At 33.6% G+C, this 7,992-nt stretch overlaps 1 long non-coding RNA gene across 1 annotated transcript; it reads right to left on the reverse strand.

Annotated features, from left to right (window-relative positions):
* Positions 1-3,639: 3,639 nt before the first annotated feature.
* Positions 3,640-4,987, reverse strand: LOC147508255 (uncharacterized). Its single transcript, XR_015217979.1, has 2 exons — positions 4,817-4,987; positions 3,640-4,487 (listed from the first exon to the last, which is right to left on the reverse strand). It is a non-coding gene; the product is annotated as an uncharacterized LOC147508255 (long non-coding RNA).
* Positions 4,988-7,992: the final 3,005 nt, after the last annotated feature.

The raw sequence follows: 7,992 nt of genomic DNA on the forward strand, positions 1-7,992 counted from the left end.
AGTTTCAATCCAATAGCCTCGGATACATACTCAAAGATTAACGTATGAGTTGAACCAGTATCCACCATTGCTAGTAGACACCCGTAGTTGTTGAGTTCCACTTCTATGAACATAAGGTTGTCATCGGGGACCAAAATGTTCATACCATTCAACGGACTAGTAGGGCTAGCAAATGAAATAGGAACAACATGAATAGGAGAACCTGGTGGTGTTGTCATTTCTATTCTGAAATAGAAACACACTTTGCTATTCTTTAAAACCAAAAAAAGGAAAACAGAAACGAATTCTATAAAAAAGATACACTCACAAACTAATATGTGAACTTGCTTCAGTTTGAGAGAGAAAGAACAGTGCATGAGATGTCCTTTTCATAAGGTTAAAAAATGGAAAGTGTGAAAAGTAATTTGTTGTCAAATTTCCTTTATGTCAGTTCAATACTGGAACCAATGGATGATTTCAGTTCTTCACCGTTTCCTCCTTGATCACATCAATAATTAAAGTACTTTATCACTTTATAGTATTGTTGTGACTCTCTTGCTGGTTATTACCAACTGGTAAAAGTCGATAATTCAAAACCTCGAGACTTTAATTAGAAACGATTGTCTACTTCTGTCTTTTACTGTGTAGAAACAATTTGCTTTGAAAGTCACGTGGAGAACATAACAATTCTCTAATAGAGTAATAGGTACAAAACCTTTATTAAAGTTGAATCGTTAGTTTAGCATGTGCAATTGTACTTTCTAACACATGTCATCTATTAAGTAAGTCTAGCGGTTAGGACATTAGACTCTCTAAATTTGTACCTTAAACCATCTTAGGGCATCACCAATGGGACCTTGATATGGCCCTGTATCTTCAAATTTAAGAGAACAATACATAAATGGGCTTCCAATGCAGCCTCTATATTGGCCCCTATAATTACCATCCTTTAAAACTATCTCTATTTCTATCACATTTATAGAGGTCCCGGTCCGTTTCGCGATATAACACCAAAATGGGTCATAATAATTTCAGTTGAGTGGTACCAGCAAAGTTGGTCAAAATTGCTTATATATTGGGAAATATCCCAGGTTCGAAACCCCACCCGAACCCAGAACCTACGGGTCTTGGGCTATCTACACTTCCACCATGCCAATTTCACAAGAATTGAAAGTTAATACAAGATTTAAAATTAATTTTAAAGGTTAGCATTGTAGGACACAAAATATAAGGGTCCTCTATGTCCCTTCTCTCCCCTATATATATCTTCAAAACGCTGATGTGGCCCTCTATTATGAGGGCCTGCATTGGTGATGCCCTTATTCACAACAAATATAACTGCCAACATAACGGGTTTGGAAAAAAAAATGTACCTGTTCACAACTTTTCACAATTATAACGTAAATTAATTAACAAACCCCACTTTAACCAACGAGAAGCAACTGCCCTGTAGTTATGCAAATACCATTTTTGGCGCTATCAAAGAAATCCAATTCACATATGACATACCTGATATTTGTACCAATTCCATGCATCAAATCCAATATTTATGGTGTTAAAATTTTCTGTCACATTACAATCTTTTCCGCTAACGTCTTTACCAATAAAGAACGAAATCCGCTTCAAAATTGTTAGTGCATTTGTACTAAACAATAAGTATAGCCAAAATTAATTCGGCCAAATTAATTCAAGAAAAAAAAAAGATCTGTCTTAAGTTTGTAGGAAACTTATTTCAAAAAATATACTTATTGTTAAATAAACAAGAAAATCAAATTTATATAACAAATATATCATGAACAAACTTTAAGTTCAATTAATGAACTTAATTTACCAATTATTAAATCCGAGCCCAGTAAAGATTCACTATGTCCTTAAGACGTATTTTTCCCCTCACGGTGTTTGAAAGTTGATGGGAAACTGTCTCCCAAGATAGAACGGATTTCCTTCTATAGAAAGCTAGCACTTCAATTCTATAGAATCAGCGAACACAACATAGTATTTGACTAAGAACAGGGGGAGAAGAGAAATATCAGAACTTTGTGTGATCTGGTGTGTCTTTCTCTCTAAATTCATCCACTATTTATAGGTGAGTCGTGCCTCTTTGAAACAACATAGTGACTCTTGGGAAAAAGTAAGCAACTCTTTGAAAAGTCGCATGTTTTGAAAAGACGCACCATTTCGGCATAAAGCACTGTTTCGAACCAGTGCCTATTTCGAAAGGTCACACCTTTTCAGCATGATGCACTATTTCAAACCAGTGCTTATTTCGAAAGGTCGCACCTTTTCTTCGAACCAGTGCCTATTTCGAAAGGTCACACCTTTTCGGCATGATGCACTATTTCGAACCAGTGCTTATTTCGAAAGGTCGCACCTTTTCGGTATTGTTAAATAAACAAGAAAATCAAATTGATATAACAAATATATCATGAACAAACTTTTAGTTAAATTAATGAACTTAATTTACCAATTATTAAATCCGAGCCTAGTGAAGATTCACTATGTCCTTAAGACAGATTTCCCCCCTCACGGTGCTTGAAGGTTGATGGGAAACTGTCTCCCAAGATAGAACGGATTTCCTTCTATAGAAAGCTAGCACTTCAATTCTATAGAATCAGCGAACACAACATAGTATTTGATTAAGAACAGGGGGAGAAGAGAAAGATCAGAACTTTGTGTGATCTGGTGTGTCTTTCTCTCTAAATTCATCCACTATTTATAGGTGAGTCGTGCCTCTTTGTAACAACATAGTGACTTCTGGGAAAAAGTAAGCAACTCTTTGAAAAGTCACATGTTTTGAAAAGACACACTATTTCGGCATAAAGCACTATTTCGAAAGGTCACACCTTTTCGGCATGATACACTATTTCGAACCAGTGCTTATTTCGAAAGGTCGCACCTTTTCGGTATAAATTCCAATATGTGATGTGGTCAACTAATAAAAAATCTGTGATGTCTATGACTTGTATTTGCCACTTCGTTTTGCATATTACATCCCTGTTACGTATTGCGAGGCAGTTATCAGATAGATGCATGTTGAAGGTTGCCTATGGCCACTTGTGTGACATGCATATGCAATTGCGTAAAATGCATCCTAATGCATCATGCAACCTAATGTGAGCAGATGTATTATGCTTCAACAGACAAATGCATGATGCGTGACAAAATTATTACTTCATCAATTCACAGCACTTACTTGTTGTTTTAGGGAGAATCTGTTACATCCCATTCAATCAGCCTTTTAGGCGGTGGAAGGCTGATATTGGGATCATTTTCTTGCATAAACACTAAGATATAGACTAGAAACTGAATTAGCCTACCCACAGCCCTTTTCAATCCAACAGAAATTGGGGATGACGCCCAATTCACTGAATGATGTATTCAGATAACTGAATGACGAGTTGGAAATCAAAATCTTACTGAAAAACTATAGACATCAGAAAATCAATGGATCTCGGGTTAAGCAATGTTTTCCCAGAACGCCAGTACAGCAATTCTTTGTCAGAAAATCAACAAATAGCACAACACCACCCTAGGTCTCCTTTGCAATAATGTTATAGTCGCTCCATCGAAGACTAGTTAACCACTGTGCATCAGTGCAGATGCAAAAGCAAAATCATTTTCAAAACATTAAAAACTGTTTACTCCAGAGGATGCTAGATGTAGAAGCAAAAACAGAGGCAGCTATGGACATTAATAAGTTCTTGGTAATACCATCACTCCAGGTACATGCATGGCATCAAAATTGAATTCAGATTTCAGACGACCACAAAATAAATATTTCACATGTTACAAGCAGGTGTTTGACACCAGTTTTAACGAACCTTCCCCAAACACTGCATTACCCAGAGCCTGCCGCAATCTGCTAGCGCTCATCAAGTTTCAAGCAGGTGTCAACACCAACTTCTACACCAAGAAGAAAATGGTCAGAGGTGCACTTCCTCATTGGGAACTCTTTAGGCATAGCCAAAAAGAAAAATAAGATGGGCAAAGCCACAGACAGAAAAGGTAAAGATAGATGCCCAAAGCACACCAGGAGGGGGCGGGCCATGGGTAGAGCAACTCACAGAAAGACTCTAGACCCCAATATACAGAACCAGAATTAGACTTTAAAGCTGCTCAGCATTCCACTATACACACAACAAAAACCAAATAACAAGTTGGTATTATCAGTGAGAAATCTACAACGCCTATCAGAACGTAGAAACTTTTTAGCTCGGTCGCTTTTGGCTTTTGCTTAGTTGCTAAGAGGCACTAAGCAGAATTCTGAATTTTCGGTTTGTCAGAATTCCTACTCGTCTATGGCTGCAATCCTCTTAATACAAGCATTAAATGATTCATCTGCATAAATTCATTCTTTCGGACAATCAGATCATAGATCACAACTAATTATATCCCATTCAACTCGGAAACCATGATAACCATCATTGCACCTCAACATTGAACCCCGCACAATCCCACCAATGCAGACTTCTAACACAATCAAGTTCTGCAGAGTGATTTCAATAATCCTGCATAAAAAAAACACACACACGCACACATCACTTTTGTAGTCAGGTTTAGCAGTCAGAAAACCAATATCAGAATATCTTCAAGAGAGATCTTTCTAATATGGCTTCTAGATTCAACGAGACAGATATACGTAATCTAAAAGAAAGTGTTTTGCTGGCATAAGTACCAGTTTTAATAGGGATGAGCAATAGTGAAATTGCATAAGCCATGTCAATACATCAAACCCATTAGACTGTACCTTATAGCCCATCTTTGTAGTGGAACTACACAAGTATTACTACAGCTCACAAAAACAAAAGAAAATAAAATTACAAAGGTAAAAAAGAACCTTTCTGCGAACGAAAGTGTTGTACGAGGTCGCAAGTCATCAGACAATCGAATAGTTTCTTCCAAAATTCAGGATAATACTCATAAAATATGTTCTCCAGATGTTCATCATTGTTTCTTCCAAAATTCAGGATAATACTCATAAAATATGTTCTCCAGATGTTCATCATTGTAATCTACGTGAAATACGATCTCGGGATGTTCATCATCAGAAATCTTGATTTTCTGCTAATAATGAAAAATAAATATCGAACATGAATAAATAACTATTATAAAAAATAAATAAATAACATTATTTTTTTTTAAAAAAAAAATCTTACTTTAACATCATCGCCATGAAAGTAGTAATTTCTTGCAACCTTTATACTATTACGAATCAGAACTTTGATTTTTCTTCAGCCGCATCCAATACTTCTTTTATTAAACCTTTCGGATTTCTATAGTCAAAGAGTCGTGGAGCTCTTTGTAGTACCACATGAACTTCAAATTTAAAATTTTCATGTATTTTTTGGATTATATTCTTTTTTCCGAACCAGTCAATATAAAGTGATGGTTGTTAATAACATATTCTTTCCTGTAAAAAAAACAAAAAACAAAAAAAACAACTTTAGGAAGAAAAAACTATATAGCAATTTAAAATCTAACTATAAACTGATTTAAACAATATCATAAAAACAAGTTATTTTACATGTTACCGGGCGGTGAACGGAGTATTTCTAAAAACTCCCGAAATTCAATATTGTAATTTAAACCTCCTGGGTGTCTCTCAATTGCGATTGCCACAGAGCTTCCAAAATATCAGCAAAAACTATGTAGTCATGTTCTATCGGAATTGCTTCCGCTTTAATTTAAAAAAACAAACTTGTTAAAGTCAGATATACAAAAAAAAAACAAAAAACAAAAAATACTTACTACTTGGATGTAATATACCAAATATTTTGTAGGATGAGATTACCATGGCCTTTGTTCTCTTGTATATGATGAAGTCCTAGTGCCTTTAAAATTTCTCTAAATAAAAATAAAATAAAAACATTAATCCAACCGGATACTAATTACGGTATATAAATGAAAATAGAAGATATTGTATAAGTGCACACCTGCATTGAAGTTTCAAATCGAGTTAATCTAATATTAACGTGGTGTGAATGAAGACATCGAACCACGTTTCTAAATCTATCCAAAGACAACTCTAAAAGGTAAAATAATACAAACAAAAAAGGGTTGACAAAATAATAATTTATTGCAACATTTATACTATTACGAACTTCGAAGATCAGAATTTTGATTTTTCTTCAGCCGCATCCAACACTTCCTTTATTAAACCTTTCAGATTTTTATAGTCAAAGAGTCGTGGAGCTCTTTGTAGTGCCACATGAACTTCATATTTAAAATTTCCATGTATTTTTTGGATTATATTCTTGTTTTCCGAACCAGTCAGTAAAATGTGATGGTTGTTAAGAGCATATTTTTTCTGTAAAAAAAAAACTAAACTTTAAGAAAAAAAAACTATAGTTCACAAAAACAAAATAAAATGAAATTACAAAAGTAGAAAAGAACCTCTCTGCGAACAAAGTGTTATAGGAGGTCGCAAGCCATCAGACAATCAAATAGTTTCTTCCAAAAGTCTGGGTAATACTCATAAAATATGTTCTCCAGATGTTCATAATTGTAATCTATGTGAAATACGATCTTGGGATGTTCATCATCATAAATCTTGATTTTCTGCTAATAATGAAAAATAAACATCGAACATGAATAAATAACTATTATAAAAAATAAATAAATAACATTATTTTTTTTAAAAAAATATTACTTTAACATCGTCGCCATGAAAGTAGTAATTTATTGCAACCTTTATACTATTACAGAACTGTAACTTTGATTTTTCTTCAGCCGCATCCAATACTTCTTTTATTAAACCTTTCGGATTTCTATAGTCAAAGAGTCGTGGAGCTCTTTGTAGTACCACATGAACTTCAAATTTAAAATTTTCATGTATTTTTTGGATTATATTCTTTTTTCCGAACCAGTCAATATAAAGTGATGGTTGTTAATAACATATTCTTTCCTGTAAAAAAAACAAAAAACAAAAAAAAACTATATAGCAATTTAAAATCTAACTATAAACTGATTTAAACAATATCATAAAAACAAGTTATTTTACATGTTATCGGTGAACGGAGTATTTCTAAAACTCGAAATTCAAGATTATAATTTAAACCTCCCAGGTGTCTCTCAATTCGCGATTGCCACAGAGCTTCCAAAATATCAGCAAAAACTATGTAGTCATGTTCTATCGAATTGCTTCCGCTTTAATTTAAAAAACAAACTTGTTAAAGTCGATATACAAAAAAAAAAACAAAAATACTTACTACTTGGATGTAATATACCAAATATTTTGTAGGGTGAGATTACCATGGCCTTTGTTCTCTTGTATATGATGAAGTCCTAGTGCCTTTAAAATTTCTCTAAATAAAAATAAAATAAAAACATTAATCCAACCGATACTAATTACGGTATATAAATGAAAATAGAAGATATTGTATAAGTGCACACACCTGCATTGAAGTTTCAAATCCGAGTTAATCTAATATTAACGTGGTGTGAATGAAGACATCGAACCACAGTTTCTAAATCTATCCGCACAACTCTAAAAGGTAAAATAATACAAACAAAAAAAGGGTTGACAAAATAATAATTTATTGCAACATTTATACTATTACAGAACTCGAAATACTGTAATTTTGATTTTTCTTCAGCCGCATCCAACACTTCTTTTATTAAACCTTTCGGATTTTTATAGTCAAAGAGTCGTGGAGCTCTTTGTAGTGCCACATGAACTTTATATTTAAAATTTTAATGTATTTTTTGGATTATATTCTTGTTTTCCGAACCAGTCAGTAAAAAGTGATGGTTGTTAAGAGCATATTTTTTTCTGTAAAAAAAAACTAAACTTTAAGAAAAAAAAACTATAGTTCACAAAAACAAAATAAAATGAAATTACAAAAGTAGAAAAGAACCTCTCTGCGAACAAAGTGTTATAGGAGGTCGCAAGCCATCAGACAATCAAATAGTTTCTTCCAAAAGTCTGGGTAATACTCATAAAATATGTTCTCCACATGTTCATAATTGTAATCTATGTGAAATACGATCTTGGGATGTTCATCATCATAAATC

The sequence above is a fragment of the Coptis chinensis genome, chromosome 3 (assembly GCF_015680905.1).
Source record: "Coptis chinensis isolate HL-2020 chromosome 3, ASM1568090v1, whole genome shotgun sequence".
Lineage (NCBI taxonomy): Eukaryota > Viridiplantae > Streptophyta > Magnoliopsida > Ranunculales > Ranunculaceae > Coptis > Coptis chinensis.